Below are 23,293 nucleotides of genomic sequence, written 5' to 3' on the forward strand. Positions count from 1 at the left end.
GATTTGAACGTGTACAGCCATCGTGGTTGCTGAGTCTTAGCCGCTGCGCTAGACCAACCAACGTTACAGGTATAGGTGACGTAACTAGATACCATCGCATGAAAAGCTGCTAGCCATGTTCTCAGGACATATCCCTCCACAACAGTGGTTCCTAACCTTTTATGTAAGGTGCCCTCCTTTGCAACCGCAGAATAACTCATGCCCCTTTTGTTTATTTATTTATCTTATTTATTTATTTTCTTGCTTCTTTCGAAGAACATCACTTGACAATAATCCACAGTCCACATGTTAGCAAAAGAGAGTCACCAAATGTAGAGAAATACAAAACTATAGTTTTCCAAAGGGCTTGCTAGCCGAAATAGAAATGTCTTAATGTCTTACATAAAAACCTAATGATATTGTTTTCACATGAATAGCACGTTTCGCATCCAACATTTTTTTATGTGATGAAAATCACATGAATAATTGATAACGTCAGTGAGACGGCAGAAATTGTTTTTCTTTAAGCATCTCCTGAATGTGTGGTTTCAAATTAGTTAAAGTACACGTAAGGTCACTGTCCACTTTCAGGCAGCTGCAGTGTTTTATTTTCACGATGCCTAGTGCCGAGAACCTGTCTCACATGGATATGTAGATAGGAACTGTACGAGAACTTTTAAGGCTTCCTTTGCTACTCCTGGAAAAATAGCATGGAATTTGGCGCAAAATTCTTCCAATTCCGTTTACTGAAATTGTTTTTTAGCACTCGAATCAGTTTTCAACTCAATTGCATCCTCTTGTATTCCATCACGGAGTATATGCACTGCCAGTCTTCTGAAGATAAAGGGGGAAAATAAAGTTTGAACTCTTCATGAAGCCTTTGCAGGTTTTTGCTGATGATTTCACTCCAGTCGCTGACATCGACATCGCAGTGTTGCCTGTCTAGAAGTTCACTCAATAAAGGGAATGACGAGACGTTAATAATGGGAGCATCCGCGCGTCGCTTCCACAGCTGCTTCTTTTCCGGGAAGGTCCTTATGACATCATCTGTATCCATCACAGTATAAAGCTTTCGTCAGTGAATGAATGATGAAGCTCTCCTAAACTCAAAAGGAATAGTTCTGATTTAAATTTATACACCGTTCGAAGCATATCGTGCTTCGGAAGCCAGGCAAAGTTTTAGATGCTAAGGCTTGTCTGTGGATCAGACAGTGAGAGCCAATGAAATTACGAGTTTTTTTCTATGACAATACTTAGGAAGCCAGCCGTGAACCGTACATGCCTGGTGCTCTCTCAGTACAAATTCCCATAACACTGTCCCAAGACAAACAATTTTCCACCAAAAATTCATTTACGACAGAAAATACATCAGAACCGTATGGTGTTGTTTCCAAGTTTTTAGAAAAGAATAGTTGTTCTCATCCATAAATCTGCAGTGTGTTATTGACATTGTTCAGCTATAACAGTAGGATCGTGAAGCTGCAAAGCAAAAAATGGAGAAAATTGCAATCTTTTAACCAGCTGTTCTTTCACATTCACAGCCATTCCTTCGATGCTCCGTTGCACATTGTTGTTTGAAACTGGCAATTAGTTCATTTTTGCCGACTATATTCTCCAAAACCAATTCCGGTGGTTTTAAGAATGGTAGGATTGATTAGCGCCTCACCAGTGTATACGATTTTTCTGTTTTTTGGTGATAGCTGAGAAATTCCATATGAAACTTGAATAACTTTCTGATTTTTCTGCTGAAAGATCCAAATAGAGTCGAATTTGTTGCGATTTAAATTATTTCTTCGTACAACAGAAAACTCTTTTGGTTTATATTTCAACTCTGAGTGAGCTGTCGTTATATGACTTTCGAGACACACAGGCCACAATGAATCCTTATTGAGGACATTATGACACATAACACACTATGACAGTTGGAAATTCTCTTTTTCAGTTAACATGAATCAATATTTAATATATTCTTCATTATAATCTTATTTTCTCAGACATTTTCAGGCAGTGTACAAAACCAATGAAATACTATTTACTCCTACAGAGCACAGCAGGCGTAATACCGAGTTAAGAATGCAGAGCATAGACTGAAGAACGTGTGTCAGCAAGAGCTTAGCGACACGCGAGGCAAGTGACGCTGTTGAGCTACATCAGTAGCTATATAAGGGATCACGTCAATTTTTCACTATCTTCTCAAAAAACAAATCTGGTTGCTTTAGGAATGGTGAGCTTTGTTGTGTAGAACTTCATACACAATGTTAAGGAAAGATAGGCTACAGAGTGGTGCAGCGTCTATGGTCGCAAGGAAGCTGGACAGGAGCAGAAATGATTAACGAACAAGTAATACAGCAAACAGAAGATTCACTTAACTTGTATTTCTCCAAGCGAATGAAGATATTACAAATAATTCAGTAAGAAACAGAGTCCAGCGATCAGTGTCGAATAGTATGAGACTCATTGTAGAAGACTAGATGACTCCTGCATGGTGTCATGTGGCCCCAGGAGAGAGGCTGAGCCAATGGCGCCGGCTGTCCCATATTGAGGCGGCAGAGGGCGCTCCAAGTACAGAGCTGCAAGAGGTGTGGCTAGTGGACGTGCACCATTGGGTCCACCAGATGCTGTGTGACCGCTATTGGCGTCAGACAGAAAGTTGCAGTTCCGCTGGTCTAAGGCCCGTGGTGTGGTATCGGTCTCACCAACAGTATAAGATTTTTCTTTTTTTTTCTGTTTAAAAGCAATTCACTCGCTAGCTGTAATAAGAACATTCAATTTTTGACTAGTGTGACAGCATGTCTCTGCTTTGTTCTGAGCTGCCTATAAACCTATCATGCACACCCACAGGGGCGCTCCCTGCAGGCTCTGCAAGATACCTAAGACTCATTAAAATCGGTGATGAATGGGTCTGAGGGTTCACCTGACAGATGCGGACTTAGCGGAGCATGATGCCACGTGCGATGTGACAAAAGGGCAGATCAGACTACTGACTGATCCGAAGCTGACGGAAGCGGCAGTATCCGTCAGCCGCGGTATAAAGCGAGCGCGCCGGCAGGCGACGGTCACACACCGTGGCGACTATTGAAAGGTGGCTACACTGAGCCACTGCGCCAGAGATTGCGCCAAAGAGTATTATTAAGCCGCCTCCACAGTGCTTGTTGAGAGCTCGTAGTAGTGAGTGCCTGTCAAGAACTAGTAGCAGAGTGCCTGTTAAGAACTCGTAGAAGTCAGTGCTTGTTGAGAGCTCGTAGTAGTCTGTGCCTGTTAAGAACTCGTAGAAGTCAGTGCTTGTCGAGAGCTCGTAGAAGTCAGTGCGTGGGCAGAGCTCGTAGAAGACAGTTCGTGTTGAGATGTGCGAGTGGGCAAGGCTTGTCGAGATGTTGTAGTAAGGAGTGCTTGTTCCATGTTTTATCCAGTTATTTGATGGGAGAGATAGCAGATGTTATTCTAATGAAGATATTGTAATGATCAGAGTGCATTTCGTCAATATATATGAAGGTAAAATATTGCGTGTTTTTTCATTATTTCCATGTTTTAAATAATGTGTCATTACAGGTTCAGTCAACAAGCATCTGGCTTGTGTTCTTGTATTAGAGTGTAATTCTGGTTTTCTTGAGTAATTATGGTATTTTTATTTCCTTTAGTTACTTCAGTATAAATGGTATTTAAAATTTCTTGTCTTGTTGAAGAAGAACCGTGCCAGATGTGTACGTTGAGTCACACTCCCACACACAGAACAGTTACTCTTGTGCTTATTGGTTTCGTAGATTTTATAGTTGCTGGGGACTTAATTAATTAATTGTGCTAACAGAAATTTTCTTACATTCTTTGTTGTCATTCTAAGCAGTCAGATTGCGTACTAAAACTAGTCAGGGCCAACCGTTTACGAGACACAGCGTAAACGGACATACAGCTACGAAAACTAAAAATATTTTCAATCATATTTAATTAAGCCCCCATGCACCATCGTGCTCACTCTGGCAGTGAAGCTGCTGTTAGTGGCTGGCGCCGTCACCACTTTCCGGGTAAGTATCGCTACCTCTACGGCAAGTCCTGTTGCGCTGCCAAGCTAACGAACTGGCGGTAGCGCTCTGCTTGACATTTCCTCATCTCAAATATGAAATGGCATCCGCTTCAGTTGTAATAACGATTTGTTCAATCCACGATCAGTTTCGGGATGGTAAAATCCTGTATTCAGATGTATATAAAACTGCAATATACAGAGCCGGCCGGGGTGCCGAGCGGTTCTACAGTCTGGAACCGCCCGGCCGCTACGGTCGCAGGTTCGAATCCTGCCTCGGGCATGGATGTGTGTGATGTCCTTGGGTTAGTTAGGTTTAAGTAGTTCTAAGTTCTAGGGGACTGATGACCTCAGAAGTTAAGTCCCATAGTGCTCAGAGCCATTTGCAACATACAGAAGGAGAGCAGTGCGAAATACACTGTCTACTTGCATTTATGTGACTACCTGGGAATAACCACCCATTATAGCACAGGAAACTGCGAGAAGTGACGGAAGAGAGTCACTGAGATTCTGAAAGGTACCGACTGGGATGCGGGGCTATGCCGACTCCACCGCTGTGGCCAGCTGTGCTAGGTTCCTCGCTCGAATATCCATGGTGTGAACAGCCTCATCGAGGTGGTCTCACAGATTCTCGATTTGGTTTAAATCCGGGGAGAATAGTGGCCAGGGGAGTTCACTAAACTCATCCTGATGCTCTTAGAGCTATGCACTTACACTGCAAACTGTGTGACACGTTACACTGCCCATTGGTAGGTGCCATGGTGCCAAGGAAAACCAAACTGCCTGTAGGGGTCGATATGGTACCCAGATTAGATGCCAACTTGTATTGATTCATTGTGCCTTCCAGAATGATGAGGTCACATGGGCAATGTCCTGGACTCTTGCTTGGTATTTGCTTTCAGACGTTTCATGCTGTACAGGCCAACGGCCATCTGCTCAATGGATCATAAAACGCGATTCATTTGAAAAGGCCCTCTGTGGGCGCTCAGTGCACGTACAGTTGCGGTATTGGCCGATGAACAGCGGTCAGCATGGGTGCAGGAATGATGCGCCTGCTGAATACACACACACACACACACACACACACACACACACACACATACACACACATACACACACGGTGCCCACCACCCATCCTTCCTCCATCACAAGCCCAGCACCCCACTTCACTCTCCCATCATCCCTCAGTCAGTTGCCATGATCCCTCAGTGAGCTCCAAAGCATGTGACCAAGAGCAGTGCAAAAATGTGCAGTTTTCTACAGCATAGGTTGTGTACAAAGAATTATTTACTGGCTGAAACCTACACCGTTTGCATTTAGCTCATATTAAACAACAGATGGGTGCACGATAGGACACACAAATGACTGTAAGTGAAAAACACACACTTATACTTGTAAAGAGAAATAATTAGATGTAAATAAGCTGCCAAAAAATCACTACAAATCTCACATCAAACCTGAAACCTGGTGATCAAGGGAATGCAGGATTCGATTACGATTGTGGACGGGGTCGTAATCCGTTACTATTGGTTGCTTTTTACAGTTACACACATTTATTTTTAAAACAGTAATTCCAGACTCAACAATAAATAAAAAAATACCACACGTTGTTGATGACGGAATAGACAACTGTGTGAATAATAGTATTTTCAATCACCATAAAATACAGATACTGATAATATTTAAGATAAACAAACCACTGTGATCACGGTTGAATGCCTTACACGCCAAGAATGGCAATAAATTAAGAATGTTTAAGAAGTCGCTGCAGTTACAACTTACTGGTATTGAAATATTAAAAAGTGGCCACAAACACAGCAGAAGGTATCAGACGCCAGGAATGGCAGTAAATAAGGCTTTAAGGCTCACTGCTAAAATACGTATATCGAATTATGTTTTTTTTAAAAAGTAAATGACCACAATCACAGCTGAAGGCTTTACTAGGTAGGAACGGCAATTATATAAAAAATTTAGAACCCTGCTGTAAAACAGCAAATATAAGCAAAGGTTAATTAAAAGAAACAAGCAACTGACCACCAAATGGGTGAAATAAGGTGATGGTAACCGTGTAACACAAGCCTTACACTGCTAGATTTATTCCAGAAGGCGACCAGAACTATTAACTAGACATACATAACCTCTAATGTAGGCATTACAAGGTATGGTAATAAATAATACCTACACCCCCAGAACACTGTGCTTATAGCGCCCGGAACGAGAAAGGAATCACTATCATCAGAGTAGAAGAATCACAAACGGCCTACAGTCATGAAAGCTGTCAAAACTACACGCCTTACCAGGCAGCAGTGGGAAGGCGAGGAAACGTACACTGCTGTTACATACGCTAAACCCCCAGGGCAGCCGGCCCGAGTGGCCGAGCGGTTCTAGACGCTGCAGTCTGGAACCGCGCGACCGCTACGGTCGCAGGTTCGAATCCTGTTTCTGGCATGGATGTGTGTGATGTCCTTAGGTTTAAGTAGTTCTAAGTTCTAGGGGACTGATGACCTCAGATGTTAAGTCCCATAGTGTTCAGAGCCATTTGAACCATTTTTGAACACCCAGGGCAGGTTACTGGGGCGTTAGCGACCACCAGGCAGGAAAAATACCGCTGGTTCAACTTAACAAATTGTAACAAGCTGAACGCAGTAAATAGTAATAAGAAGTCGAGGAAAGCTAATCAGATCCGCTTTCCCCAAGCACTCCACTCGCTGCTCTTCGCCTCGGCGACACTACAAGCAGCAACACGAACCCAAGTCACTGGAGAATCGCGAGATGTCACAATGGTGGAGGTTTCTCTACTTGAATTGAAATGCTCTCATCTTAATGCCTGCAGGATGTGGTTTACGTCGAGGTCGTGCACCCTCGTGACCACAGCCCTTCCACCCGGCAGTCCTTACATGCCGCCAGCGTTCTCGGCGTGTTTTCTCGCACAGCGTGGACCTGGCTCCTTCTGCGCCCCCAACCGAACTGCTAATCTCACACGACACGGAAAAACAACCACGTCGCCCCAAAGATAGGGCAACAGTTACTACATACCGATAACCGCCGCTGCTGCCACTAGCGGACAGGCAGCGCTTGCGAAACGAGTGGCGCCAGTCAAGACGAGAAGAAGACAAAGAACTGCAACTATGCCAACTAAAGGATACAGTCTGGCCTCCAACAGAGAGCGGAAACCTACAAACAACACCAATGCGAGCCGCAGCACGGCTCAAAAATAAGTATAATTAAACAATTTGATGTATATTCGATGCCTAACATGAATAAGTACAACATATCTGGTACTCAAGAATAAATTTCAGTTGCAGATGAGGGAAGTTTTCTTATCATTCTGATGACACACAACTGAAGCTTTTAGTCAGTAGCCATGTTATGTGGAGAGGACCTTTATCATACTTATTCAGTAAAGAACGAATAGCAAACAGTTGTATTTTATGTTAAAGGCATCATCAGTCGAATATTTTTTTGTATGAACTAAGAGAATTTTCGTTTCCCCTCAACTTGGACTTCCACTAAGGGATATATGGCACTTCTTCTCGTCGAAATGTTTTGGTTCCTTGCTTTTACACACTTGGATTTCCATTAAATAAATGATGTAAACATGCCACAACCGATCTCGCAGTAACGTCAGGCTTATAGTATGATCACTGTTAGGATTTTTTGTAAGAACTGTAAGTTCATTTAGCGCCTCTCGTGTCATTTGTCTTTGTTTTCTTTATTGACACAGATACGTCTTACCATGCTTCGCGTCTATGGAAAGTAACAACACTACAGTTAGAATTCCACTTTATGATTTTGATTTCACCATAATGGCTGAATGAACTGGCTGGCAGATTGGCAGGTGACAAAAGCAAACAAACTCCAACAGGCCCTTGGCTACCTTAAACTAAATTTCGGGCTCGTTGAACTTTACAAGACACTATTAGTTCGCCGTTCTTATCACAATGGTGTCTTCTTTGGATCAATAACAGTTGAGGTGGCCCATCTTACATTCCATACTAGCAGTGGCAGAAGCTCCGAATAATTATCGTATACTTCCAACTCTCTGTAGTCTATGGGAATCGGGTTCGAGTAGTAATCTTAACGTTCTGAGGCCCGGTTACAGACTTTAAATAAAACTAATTAGCAATGGCGTCCTCATTCTGTCAATGGTCTTGCGAAAGAGGCCGGAGAAGCTGGTACAGATCAAGGGCATTGGAGTGGGAAGGTGGGAAAGTGTCTCGGAAGACAGAAGAAGCAGCAGTGATCAAAGGCATGCCTTTGTAGAATGGAAACAGCTACACTGAAGGCACGTAACATTTGTCCTGGGGAAATGTGACCAGTAATTGGATACGTGTTACGGTAATTTCTCTACAGACAACCAATACAAGATTAGTCCCCCACTGAGATATCCCTGAGGGGGTACCAAGGGAAGGTGAGCATGAGAAAAGGATTGAAAAACCAACGAAACGGTAACTTTACGATCATGAACGTGGAAAGTCAGGGAAGTTAGAAAATCTGAAAAGGGAAATGTAAAGCGTGCGTATTGAGTGAAAAAACAAAGGTAAATGGAAATAATTTAAGGATTTCTGGTTAGTTGAATATAGAGTTATATCAAAAGCAGTAGAAATTATATGACGGGAGTAGGATTTGTTCTGAATAGAAAAGTCTCCTCAATTAAAAATTAATTTAAAAAAATGTACATGTAACAGGGAATAAATGACCTCTTCAGTCGCGAAAATAGCTTTGCTTGTACTTTTTTAAATGTAGAAGAACCTCTAAGTACATTTGATATTTCGCTTTGTAATTTTTTCAGTTATTCTCTGCCATTCTCTTCTCAAAAAGTTTAAGAAAACGACAACCCTTTTGCCCCTTTTTCTCATTAGGTGGTGGACAAATTGTTCCATCAGCCACAGTATAGCGTTTCGTTTGGTTGGTGGATAATGTCTCGTCTCTTCACGACTTCCATCATCTGTACGCATCTTGAGTGTTCCACTCATTTACTTTATACCTGCCGTCGTCTTAGGTTGTTCTAGATTCACAGAAATCTATTCTTCTGGTTTCCACCTCACATTGAACACTTACTAATTTCATGTAGTTTAAGTGAGCTAAGCTATGAATTTACTGCCGTTGTTTCATTTACTACCATATATCAAGTTGACTAAAATTTAAGTCAAATGTTCGTTGGATATGTTTGTCAATATTGCTGTTCATTTTATATCTTGTATACTTCGTTAGGATTTGAAACGGTTTATGGACCATTTCTTTGCACGCATGCGCGGCTTTTATGAAATTTCTGTATCTTAGTAAGTCAATTATTTAACTGTATTCCGTGTAATCTATATAACTAAGTAACTATACCGGGCACAGAACTCAGACTATATCTCAGGTTGCCTGACTAACGACTTCCAGTGGCAGTAAAAATTGATTTTTATTATTTCATACAGATATTAACCAAATTGGAAAAGTTGACATAATATCTTCATTAAGAGATATAATCTTATATGAATGCTGAATTTTGAATAAAATAGTTATGGTTATTGGGCGGCGTCATTGTAAACTACTAAAGCAACTAATTGCCGACGTTTCGACCAACTTGCTGCGGATCTCTCCAGGGCAGTTCACTTAAGTGAATTCAGCACAGTAAGACACCTATTACAGTTAGAAACTGTATGTATTTCTTGAGAAAGAGCAACTCGTTAAGTGCAAATACCCGAACTATATTCATCCAATATTTGAGAATGTGAATACTTACTGACTGACAACAAACTTTACTCATAATTTCAGAGTTTTGCGAAATGTTTTCTCGCCGGCACCCCTAACAAAACGATGAAAGGAAAGAAGTTTATCAAGTTCATCGCTCACTACATTGACACAGTTTGTGCAGTAAAAGTGCGCATCAGGCATGACGTTTTAATTTATTTCTTTGTTACTGCTAACTGTATTTGCAACACATTTTGTAGACAATATCCACTTATGGCACTGAATGAACTAGCAAAATTATATCATTGTTCAGGAGATATGGCCTCATAAATATTAAGATTTGGAAAACTAGCTTTTGCTGAAAATGGATCGAAAATTAGCCAGATTATGGTTATACAGAGTTCGATAATGAGAGCACTTCGCGACTTCCAACAAACTTTTAGAGGTGAAACTTCCTGGCAGATTAAAACTGTGTGCAGAACCGGGAGTCGAACTCAGGAACTTTGCCTTTCGCACGTAATTGCTCTACCACCTGAACCACCCAGGCATGACTCAGGACGCGTCCTCACAGCTTTACTTCCGCCAGTGCCTCGTTTCCTACCTTCCTAACTTCACAGAAGCTCTCCTGCGAATATTGCAAGACTAGCACTTCTGGAAACATATTGCGGAGACGTGGCTCAGCCACAGCCTGGTGGAAGTAAATCTGTAAGGTCGGGGACGGCTCGCAAGACGTTCTTGTGTAGATCAGTCTCGGTCCGGCACACAGTTTTTATGCCGGCACGGTAGTTCAGCGTGTTCGGTCAGAGGGTTAGCTGCCCTCTGTAATAAAAAAAACTGAGTTAATCGATCAACAACGAACTTAAAAGGGTGTCTTATGACGTCCGAGCCGAGCAGATGCGACGAACAAAAGCGAACAAAATGAGATTTAAAAAAAAAAAAAAAGTTGGTAGAGCACTGGCCCGCAAAAGGCATAGGTCTCGAGTTCGAGCCTCTGTCCGGCACACAGTTTTAATCTTCCAGGCTGCCAGGAAGTTTCATATCAGTGCAAACTCCACTGCAGAGCGAAAATATCATTCTGGGAACTTTACACGTAATTTCCAACTTTTCTAAACCTTTTTTCGCTTATATCGTGCTTGACGGAAATATTTAACACAGTAACTCGTTTATAAAGTAAACAGAGGTATGGAGCTGTTTTATACATAGGAGCTCGATTCTTTAAGAAATCGATGGTTCACTGGTATAGCCCAAATCAGTCCAAGCAGTGACTAAGAGGGTATTTCAGTGAACTCTGTCGAAAGATTCCTCTAAATCTAGAAATTGTATAAATACCCAAGTGTTACTTTATTTCTAGCTAACAAAAACTCATATTCCTCGCGATCTGTTACTAGGTCTTGCCATTCTTGTGCTAATAATTCGTGTCAATATTTTGTAACCATGATTTACTAAATCTGTGATTCGGTAAAATTCACATCTGCTAGGATGTGCTTTCTATGGAACAGGATTTATTACGTTCTTGAAATGTGAGGGGATTTCACCTGTTTCACATACGCTGATTTCGTGACGACGTCACAACTTCAGCGATGCTGGAGGAGGGTAAATGTATGTCTGAAATAAGCGACCTTTTTCCGGAAACGACAAAGTCGATATACATCTACATCTATACTCCGCGAGCCACCTTACGGTGTGTGGCGGAGGGTACTTATTGTACCACTATCTGATCCCCCCTTCCCTGTTCCATTCACGAATTGTGCGTGGGAAGAACGACTGCTTGTAAGTCTCCGTATTTGCTCTAATTTCTCGGATCTTTTCGTTGTGATCATTACGCGAGATATATGTGGGCGGTAGTAATATGTTGCCCACCTCTTCCCGGAATGTGCTCTCTCGTAATTTCGATAATAAACCTCTCCGTATTGCGTAACGCCTTTCTTGAAGTGTCCGCCACTGGAGCTTGTTCAGCATCTCCGTAACGCTCTCGCGCTGACTAAATGTCCCCATGACGAATCGCGCTGCTTTTCGCTGGATCATGTCTATCTCTTCTAATAATCCAACCTGTAAAGGGTCCCATACTGATGAGCAATACTCAAGAATCGGACGAACAAGCGTTTTGTAAGCTACTTCTTTCGTCGATGAGTCACATTTTCTTAGAATTCTTCCTATGAATCTCAACCTGGCGCCTGCTTTTCCCACTATTTGTTTTATGTGATCATTCCACTTCAGATCGCTCCGGATAGTAACTCCTAAGTATTTTACGGTCGTTACCGCTTCCAATGATTTACCACCTATGGCATAATCGTACTGGAATGGATTTCTGCCCCTATGTATGCGCATTATATTACATTTATCTACGTTTAGGGAAAGCTGCCAGCTGTCGCACCATGCATTAATCCTCTGCAGGTCCTCCTGGAGTACGTACGAGTCTTCTGATGTTGCTACTTTCTTGTAGACAACCGTGTCATCTGCAAATAGCCTCACGGAGCTACCGATGTTGTCAACTAAGTCATTTATGTATATTGTAAACAATAAAGGTCCTATCACGCTTCCCTGCGGTACTCCCGAAATTACCTCTACATCTGCAGATTTTGAACCGTTAAGAATGACATGTTGTGTTCTTTCTTCTAGGAAATCCTGAATCCAATCACAAACCTGGTCCGATATTCCGTAAGCTCGTATTTTTTTCACTAAACGTAAGTGCGGAACCGTATCAAATGCCTTCCTGAAGTCCAGGAATACGGCATCAATCTGCTCGCCAGTGTCTACGGCACTGTGAATTTCTTGGGCAAATAGGGCGACCTGAGTTTCACATGATCTCTGTTTGCGGAATCCATGTTGGTTATGATGAAGGAGATTTGTATTATCTAAGAACGTCATAATACGAGAAGACAAAACATGTTCCATTATTCTACAACAGATTGACGTAAGCGAAATAGGCCTATAATTATTCGCATCTGATTTATGACCCTTCTTGAAAATGGGAACGACCTGCGCTTTCTTCCAGTCGCTAGGTACTTTACGTTCTTCCATCGATCTACGATAAATTGCTGATAGAAAGGGGGCAAGTTCTTTAGCATAATCACTGTAGAATCTTAAGGGTATCTCGTCTGGTCCGGATGCTTTTCCGCTACTAAGTGATAGCAGTTGTTTTTCAATTCCGATATCGTTTATTTCAATATTTTCCATTTTGGCGTCCGTGCGATGGCTGAAGTCAGGGACCGTGTTACGATTTTCCGCAGTGAAACAGTTTCGGAACACTGAATTCAGTATTTCTGCCTTTCTTCGGTCGTCCTCTGTTTCGGTGCCATCGTGGTCAACGAGTGACTGAATAGGGGATTTAGATCCGCTTACCGATTTTACATATGACCAAAACTTTTTAGGGTTCTTGTTTAGATTGTTTGCCAATGTTTTATGTTCGAATTCGTTGAATGCTTCTCTCATTGCTCTCTTTACGCTCTTTTTCGCTTCGTTCAGCTTTTCCTTATCAGCTATGATTCGACTACTCTTAAACCTATGATGAAGCTTTCTTTGTTTCCGTAGTACCTTTCGTACATGATTGTTATACCACGGTGGATCTTTCCCCTCGCTTTGGACCTTAGTCGGTACGAACTTATCTAAGGCGTACTGGACGATGTTTCTGAATTTTTTCCATTTTTGTTCCACATCCTCTTCCTCAGAAATGAACGTTTGATGGTGGTCACTCAGATATTCTGCGATTTGTGCCCTATCACTCTTGTTAAGCAAATATATTTTCCTTCCTTTCTTGGCATTTCTTATTACACTTGTAGTCATTGATGCAACCACTGACTTATGATCACTGATACCCTCTTCTACATTCACGGAGTCGAAAAGTTTCGGTCTATTTGTTGCTATGAGATCTAAAACGTTAGCTTCACGAGTTGGTTCTCTAACTATCTGCTCGAAGTAATTCTCGGACAAGGCAGTCAGGATAATGTCACAAGAGTCTCTGTCCCTGGCTCCAGTTCTGATTGTGTGACTATCCCATTCTATACCTGGTAGATTGAAGTCTCCCCCTATTACAATAGTATGATCACGAAACTTCTTCACGACGTTCTGCAGGTTCTCTCTGAGGCGCTCAACTACTACGGTTGCTGATGCAGGTGGTCTATAGAAGCATCCGACTATCATATCTGACCCACCTTTGATACTTAACTTAACCCAGATTATTTCACATTCGCATTCGCTAATAACTTCACTGGATATTATTGAATTCTTTACTGCTATAAATACTCCTCCACCATTGGCGTTTATCCTATCCTTGCGGTATATATTCCATTCTGTGTCTAGGATTTCGTTACTGTTCACTTCCGGTTTTAACCAACTTTCCGTTCCTAATACTATATGCGCACTATTTCCTTCAATAAGAGATACTAATTCAGGAACCTTGCCCTGGATACTCCTGCAGTTTACCAATATTATGTTAACTTTTCCTGTTTTTGGTCTCTGAGGACGGACGTTCTTTATCAACGATGATAATGTCCTCTCTGGTAAGCCGTCAGGTATTTTATCGTTTCGCCCAAGGGGGGGTCCCTCTAACCTAAAAAACCCCCTTGTGCACGCCACACGTACTCTGCTACCCTAGTAGCTGCTTCCGGTGTGTAGTGCACGCCTGACCTGTCTAGGGGGGCCCTACAGTTCTCCACCCAATAACGGAGGTCGATGAATTTGCAACCATTATAGTCGCAGAGTCGTCTGAGCCTCTGGTTTAGACCCTCCACACGGCTCCAAACCAGAGGACCGCGATCGACTCTGGGCACTATGCTGCAGATATTAAGCTCAGCTTGCACTCCGCGTGCGATGCTGGTTGTCTTCACCAAATCAGCCAGCCGCCGGAAGGAACCAAGGATGGCCTCAGAACCCAAGCGGCAGGCGTCATTCGTTCCGACATGTGCTACTATCTGCAGCCGGTCACACCCAGTGCGTTCAATAGCTGCCGGAAGGGCCTCCTCCACATTACGGACGAGACCCCCCGGCAAGCACACCGAGTGCACACTGGCATTCTTCCCCGACCTACCCGCTATTTTCCTGAGGGGCTCCATAACCCGCCTAACGTTGGAGCTCCCTATAACTAATAGGCCCGCCCTCTGTGACTGTCGGGACCTTGCCGGAGAATCGGCCACTGGCCCAACAGGCGAGGCATCCTGTGGTGGCTCGGAAACGATGTCATCACCACTAGGAAGCACCCCGTACCTGTTGGAAAGGGGTAAGGCAGCTGCCACGCAGCCAGATCCCACCTTCGCCTTTCGGCCAGGCACGCGCGAGCCCACCACTGTCCGCCATTCACCCTGGAGTGATGGCTGACCGGTAAGATGCTCACTGCCGGAAGACGCAGCGACATCAGGGGTTCCATGTGATTCCAAGGCCACCGAAGTAGGCATAGGTCTCACCACAGTTGCCCCAACGCCACTACGAGCCGACGCCTGCGCCTCGAGCTCGATGAGCCTAACAGACAAAGCCTCCACCTGCCCCCGAAGAGTGGCCAATTCTCCTTGCGTCCGCTCACAACAACCACAGTCCCTACACATGACTATGTTTACCCTACTCTATACGGTGACAAATACCCAAGATAATCTTCTGATGAGCTACTCTGATAATCAAGAAACACTCACTGAAATATGAGACGCGAAAACTACGCTAGGTTTTCCCAGAAAAACTATTTAAAAGCTAAGCGAAGCAAATAAGTACAAAAACGCTTTATACAAACAGCACTCGCTGCTGCTGGTGCTCTCGCTCTGGCTGTCAGAAGACAACTGCTGATTCAAGTGACTAGTGGCTAACGGCCGCGAAACAAACAAAAGACGGTTTTAGGGCGCTTTCTGTTCTAAACGATCAAGAAAACACTAAGAAATCTAACACGAAAACTACGTAAAGTTTTATCAAGAACTGTTAGTTACTATGCAGAGCAGATAAACACAAATAGAATCCCTTCCTTAGTGGAAGGTCGTAAACAAAATGCAAAATAAACGCTTTGTACAAACAGTACTCGCTGCTGCTGGTGCTCTCGCTCTGGCTGTCACAAGACGAAAATCGTTCTTATATCTCTAGCGGTGGAACACGTGTACTGGTAGTAATGCTGCTAAGACTGAGAGCTATGGCCACTTTTTAAATAAAAGACGTGTTTCTAGCAAAGATGAATAGTGCTCATACCTCTTAAGGTATGCATTATAGAGCCCACATTTGCGGAAAGATTTTTCTTATTTTGTCCATATTACCACCTCTGCAAGTTACCAACCCTACAGTATTAGCAACAACAGTACCAGCACATGTTCTCCACTGTCAGAGGTATCGGAAAGAATTTTGCTTTTAACTTTTGACTCGATCGTTTCCAGACCGGATTCTGTCACGTTATAGTCCATGAAAGTTTGTAACATTATCAAGGAATCGTCTTGTATATCTTGCTTGCCAGGAGAAATGGTTTTGTCATAGTAACTCTGACGGGGATGTCGTCTACTTCAGGTGCCTTTTCAGATCTTTCAGGGTTATGTCAAATTTTTCGCAGTAGCATATCTTCCGTCTCATTTTCATCTACTTCTCCTCCTCTTCTTTCTATTTTGTAGTTTTCCTGTTTGTGTTATATCGTTCCTATAGTCATGCATGTGTACACAGTTTTGTATTTCTAGTCTAGCCGTTATTGTTTCCAGTTGTAAGTACATCTATTCCTCTTGTACTTGCACCTTCTGCGTTGTCTCTGTTCATTCATTTCGTTTTTGCATTCCCGATTGGTAATCTGTTTAGGTACTGGGCAATGACAGGTCAAGATGATCTAACACAGTTTCATGTCAAACACATTATTTTAATGAGGAATGCAATTTCCCGTTATCACATATATAATAATACAACCTCACTATTACTGTCTGCCACAATTACACTGTGAAATTATTAATAAAAAGAGAAGTTATTTGTATCTCTTAAGCAGACTACGCTCACAAATAAATGGTGCTTCGGCCTCATTGTTTGACGTGCTTTCTGAAAGGCATTGTTGGCGTCAGCGTTAAACATTATACTCTATTAAAGGGTATGTTACATTCATATCGTGTACAATAATCATATGTTCAAATGTCAGTCTTATTTTATAGACGTCGATATTCCCTTTTGCCTACCTCGCTTATCATGTTTTTATATTTTCTTCTTGCGCCAATCAAATTCAATAACTCGAGCGTTGTTCAAGAATTTCTTCTGACTCTTGACTTTTTGCTAACGTGATCCTCTTCTGCTTTCCGTATTCCATCTCTAAAACCTATCATTTGTCTCTATTGAGTTGCTTCCTCATTTGTTAGTCAATAGTTTCCTTTTGAATGTAAGGAAGACTTACGCTTCTTTCAATTTATCCACTATCCAGCTTTTTAATTTTTTACGTTTTGCATTTTCTCATTTATAATCTTCTGTTAATGACCAGTAAATTACGTTCAGATTTCACATCTAGCCCTTGAATATTTTGTAGTTTATAATCTGGTTAAGAAATTCTTGTGTTACCAGTACACGATCTATCTGAAACCGACAGGTGTCTCGAGATCTCTTCCAAGTATATAATCTCCGCTCATGATTCTTGAACAAAGTGACACGAACGTGCTCGGTGTAAAATTAGACCAGGCGTCTTCCTCTCTCACTCCTTTCCACCAGTTTACTTTCTCATACCACATATCTTTCTATTCCTCCCTACTGAATTTCAATCTCCTATCACAACTAATTTTCGTCTCTCTTAACGATCTGCGCATTTTCTTTCCTCTCACCATTTATTCATGAAACAATGTAGACAATAAGCTTGTACTATTGTGTCTATCATGGCTACTATGTGTTCACAGTAGCTTACCTGCGTTCCTATTTTCTTATTCATTATTAGACTTACTCCTAAATTATCCTTATCTATGTTCATAAATCTGTACTCAAATAACGAGAAATCCCATTCTTCCGCCCACTAAAAAATCCTCCCATGCACTTCCAGTCACTGATTCTCACTATATTTAACTTCAAACTATCTATTTCTCTTTTAACATTATCTAACCTACCTACTCGGCTAAGGTATCTAGTACTCCACGCTCGGATTCGTAGAACGCATTATTTGCTTCTCCTGAAGATGACATCCTTTTGAGTACAAGGATGAGGAAACTGTTTAATGTTAATGAGACATATATCCTGAATTCCACATATTCATTACCATACATACCATCATTATTACTAACATTATTAGCATCGTCGTTATACTTGCTCATTTACCATACAAATTGCAACATTTACTCGCTGAAAGAGTCTAATTAGATGCAAGAGAGGGCCAGGTGAAATAAATGCATTCATACATATTATAAAAATGGATGTATGTAAGTATGTGGGTATGTTCCACATCTGCTCATAAACCACTGGAGAGATTTCAACCAAACTTGATACACGTACGCCTTACTGGCAGGCAACAAACGCTGTGGAGGTAAAAACCACCTGCCTACCATAGTTCAGGAGATATGACGTTGTAAATAATAAGATGCGTGAAAAAATGCCGCATCATAAATGGTGTTTAAATGTATTACTTCTGTGCTGCTAAATGTATTAGCAATCAATTTCGTAGGCAGTACCCTCATATGCTGCTGAAACCACCTACAAAATTATGTCATCGTATGACACATAGCTCAGGAGATATGATGTTGTAAACACTGACATGCATGAGAAATGTCGCATCATGCATGACGTTTAAATTTATTACCTCTCTGCTACTAAGTATATTTGCAGCGTATTTCGCCGACAGTATCAACGTACGCTGCTGAATGTACCTACACGAATATATTATTGTACCACACATAATTAAAAAGATATGACGTCATAAACACTCGAATATGTGAAAAAATTCTGCATCATGCATGAAGTATTAATACATTTATTCTTCACTAATAGGACACTCCTACAATCGAGTCTACTTGAGGAAATCTCTGACACCTGGCAGCGCTTTTGACAGTTTTCAACTACGAAGCGCAAACGGCTGTAGGCGGTAACCGTCTATAGAGCTATGAAGAGGCATTGTCATAGAGACGTTTACAAAATCGCGTTGTAGACAAGCGAAGCAGCTGAGTCCAGCGAACAGAAACTCTCCAGGATCATGTTCCTTAGTTTCAAAAATGTTCAAATATGTGTGAAATTTTATGGGACTTAACTGCTAAGGTAATCAGTCCCTAAGCTTACACACTAATTAACCTAAATTATCCTAAGGACAAACACACACACCCATGCCCGAGGGAGGACTCGAACCTCCGTCGGGATCAGCCGCACAGTCCATGACTGTAGCGCCTAAGACCGCTCGGCTAATCCCGCGCGGCTCCTTAATTTCGATACTGTTCTTATAAAACGGTACATCATGCTAACTTCTTTGTACGACTGTTTAATTTCAAAGGTATTTTCACGAATACGTGGAAATGAAATTTTTCTATACTATGCTACAAACATAGTTTATTGTTCCTGTGTCTAATAGAAATAGATACCCGGGAAATGTCGGATTTTCCATCTAGTAAACCAATAAATAGAAGCACATCAAATGAATTCGCAATTGCGAATAAGGACTACTATGAGCTGTAGAATGGAATGACGGAAATGAAAATATGTACCGGACCGTCATTGCGAATTCATTTGATTTGTTTCGTAACGGCTGTGGACGCTGCAAGGCTGTTCCTTTGGACATGCACGCAAATCGAAAGGAACTTTGCATCTTAGTCAGAATAACACAGGCACACCAGTATTGAATAAATAGAAATGAGACAGAAGACATTAGGTATCAGGAAGAAAGAACACGGGATTCAATGGTGTCCATGCTTTGAGCTACCAGTCAGCCGTTAAACAAATTTCGATCGGAGTGAGGGAAACGCGATCATCAATTAATTGCAAACCTGTAACCATAGTTATCTCAAACTGCGGCCTTGATTTGTTTTGACAACTAACACAAGAGAGGGGTAGTTACGGAACGTATAGGAATACTACTTTCGTAATATACACTCCTGGAAATGGAAAAAAGAACACATTGACACCGATGTGTCAGACCCACCATACTTGCTCCGGACACTGCGAGAGGGCTGTACAAGCAATGATCACACGCACGGCACAGCGGACACACCAGGAACCGCGGTGTTGGCCGTCGAATGGCGCTAGCTGCGCAGCATTTGTGCACCGCCGCCGTCAGTGTCAGCCAGTTTGCCGTGGCATACGGAGCTCCATCGCAGTCTTTAACACTGGTAGCATGCCACGACAGCGTGGACGTGAACAGTATGTGCAGTTGACGGACTTTGAGCGAGGGCGTATAGTGGGCATGCGGGAGGCCGGGTGGACGTACCGCCGAATTGCTCAACACGTGGGGCGTGAGGTCTCCACAGTACATCGATGTTGTCGCCAGTGGTCGGCGGAAGGTGCACGTGCCCGTCGACCTGGGACCGGACCGCAGCGACGCACGGATGCACGCCAAGACCGTAGGATCCTACGCAGTGCCGTAGGGGACCGCACCGCCACTTCCCAGCAAATTAGAGACACTGTTGCTCCTGGGGTATCGGCGAGGACCATTCGCAACCGTCTCCATGAAGCTGGGCTACGGTCCCGCACACCGTTAGGCCGTCTTCCGCTCACGCCCCAACATCGTGCAGCCCGCCTCCAGTGGTGTCGCGACAGGCGTGAATGGAAGGACGAATGGAGACGTGTCGTCTTCAGCGATAAGAGTCGCTTCTGCCTTGGTGCCAATGATGGTCGTATGCGTGTTTGGCGCCGTGCAGGTGAGCGCCACAATCAGGACTGCATACGACCGAGGCACACAGGGCCAACACCCGGCATCATGGTGTGGGGAGCGATCTCCTACACTGGCCGTACACCACTGGTGATCGTCGAGGGGACACTGAATAGTGCACGGTACATCCAAACCGTCATCGAACCCATCGTTCTACCATTCCTAGGCCGGCAAGGGAACTTGCTGTTCCAACAGGACAATGCACGTCCGCATGTATCCCGTGCCACCCAACGTGCTCTAGAAGGTGTAAGTCAACTACCCTGGCCAGCAAGATCTCCGGATCTGTCCCCCATTGAGCATGTTTGGGACTGGATGAAGCGTCGTCTCACGCGGTCTGCACGTCCAGCACGAACGCTGGTCCAACTGAGGCGCCAGGTGGAAATGGCATGGCAAGCCGTTCCACAGGACTACATCCAGCATCTCTACGATCGTCTCCATGGGAGAATAGCAGCCTGCATTGCTGCGAAAGGTGGATATACACTGTACTAGTGCCGACATTGTGCATGCTCTGTTGCCTGTGTCTATGTGCCTGTGGTTCTGTCAGTGTGATCATGTGATGTATCTGACCCCAGGAATGTGTCAATAAAGTTTCCCCTTCCTGGGACAATGAATTCACGGTGTTCTTATTTCAATTTCCAGGAGTGTAGATTCATATGCCTGCCGGGAAGAGGCTAGAATAAGTCTTTAGTAGCTGCAAGTTCGTATCGCGTGAAGACGTAATATTTACAATCTCCTGCTAAATGTGGGTAGGCTGAAGGCTGAAGGCCTTCCACAATACGCTTAATAAATAGTGAAACTATTCGTCACCAACTCCGCCCCATCTAACGCCCCTTCCTGCGTGGCGACCACCAAAGGGGTGTCTAGTTCGCTAAAGAATGTAATTGCAAGACGGTCAGCAGAAGCTGACATCACAATCCCGAAAAGGAAATGCGGGCGGCATGTTTCATATCAGGCTCCAAAGACATCCCATCTCAACAGAGATCTATTGTGAGAGAAGCAAAGATGTGTTTCACTTCTACACATCGATAAGTTTACGTGAACTGCAGAGAGCGACGCTAGTTTGTGAACACATTGTACCCTTTTAGTACACTGGAATATGTCTGTTACAGTGGGTATGGAATCTGGGTTTGCCGCGATATCCTTAATGTAAATAACCTAAAACCTATCATCGCAGCTGTATGTGACACTGGGATACCTTATTTTAATATTTTCCCACTGCATAGTTGGCCCTAGGTTCATCTTCTTACCCTTGTTACCTCGTAGAAAGCCATTCTCTTTTCTGAAACATTGGAAAATGAGTTACATTCGCATTAGTTGATGGATGTTGATTCTGAGGGCGTTATCATTGGCACAGTAGTTTGTAAAAAGTTCAGTGCTTGCACGACATCTGAGGTGGAGTGCCCCGCTAGTCGAGCAGTCATATTCTGGCCGCAAACAAGCGCACTGATACCGCACGCCTTGTGCCCCTTCACTTGGTTGTCTCAAGATCCGACTACTGTGTATAACGGTCACATGAACGCAGAACTGTTCCATTTACTTCTACATCTACATCATAGTCCGCAAGCCACCTGGCGATGGCTCTTCTGGAACTTCTAACTGATCCGCCCTGCCCTGTTCCACTCGCGAATGTCACATAGGAAGAATAATTGTCGGTAAGTCTCCTTCTCGAATTTTCTAATCGTGATCATTTCGCGAAATGTATTTGGGAGAAAGTAGTATGTTCTCCGATTCTTCACGGGAAATAAACTGTCGAAATCACAACGGTAAACATCTCCATGATGCACAACGCCTCTCTTGTAGCGTCTGCCACTGGAGTCTGTTGAGCATCTAATCGTGATCATTTCGCGAAATGTATTTGGGAGAAAGTAGTATGTTCTCCGATTCTTCACGGGAAATAAACTGTCGAAATCACAACGGTAAACATCTCCATGATGCACAACGCCTCTCTTGTAGCGTCTGCCACTGGAGTCTGTTGAGCATCTAATCGTGATCATTTCGCGAAATGTATTTGGGAGAAAGTAGTATGTTCTCCGATTCTTCACGGGAAATAAACTGTCGAAATCACAACGGTAAACATCTCCATGATGCACAACGCCTCTCTTGTAGCGTCTGCCACTGGAGTCTGTTGAGCATCTAAACGATCTTGTGACGAAACGCGCCGCTGTCCTTTGTATCTTCTCTGTCTCTTCTATCAGTCCTACCTGGTAACGATCTCACATTGATAAACATTTAGAATTGATCGAACAAGCGCCTTGTAAACCACTTCCTCTGTGGAGTTACATTTCCTTAAGATTCTACCTATGAATCACAGAGAAGCATCTGCTTTTCCTACTATTTGCTGTATGTGGTTATTTCACTTACGGTCGTACTAGACAGTTACTCTTAGATATTTTACGATAGGTGTGTGTGTGAAATCTTATGGGACTTAAGTGCTAAGGTCATCAGTCCCTAAGCTTACACACTACTTAACCTAAATTATCCTAAGGACAAACACACACACCCATGCCCGAGGGAGGACTCGAACCTCCGCCGGGATCAGCCGCACAGTCCATGACTGCAGCGCCTAAGACCGCTCGTCTAATGCCACGCGGCTACGATAGGTAGTGTAGCTGTACAGTACTGCATTTATTTTCCTATGTACGCGCAATATATTACATTTACACTGAAGAGCCAAAGAAATTTTTACACCTGCATAATATTGTGTAGGGCTACCACGAGCACGCAGAGGTGTCGCAACACGACGTGGCATGGACTCGACCAATGTCTGAAGTAGTGCTGGAGGAAATGAATCCTGCAGGGCCGTCCATAAGCCCGTAAGAGTATGAGGGCATGGAGATCTCCTCTGAACACCACGTTGCAAGCCA

Source organism: Schistocerca piceifrons, chromosome 5, assembly GCF_021461385.2.
Source record: "Schistocerca piceifrons isolate TAMUIC-IGC-003096 chromosome 5, iqSchPice1.1, whole genome shotgun sequence".
Lineage (NCBI taxonomy): Eukaryota > Metazoa > Arthropoda > Insecta > Orthoptera > Acrididae > Schistocerca > Schistocerca piceifrons.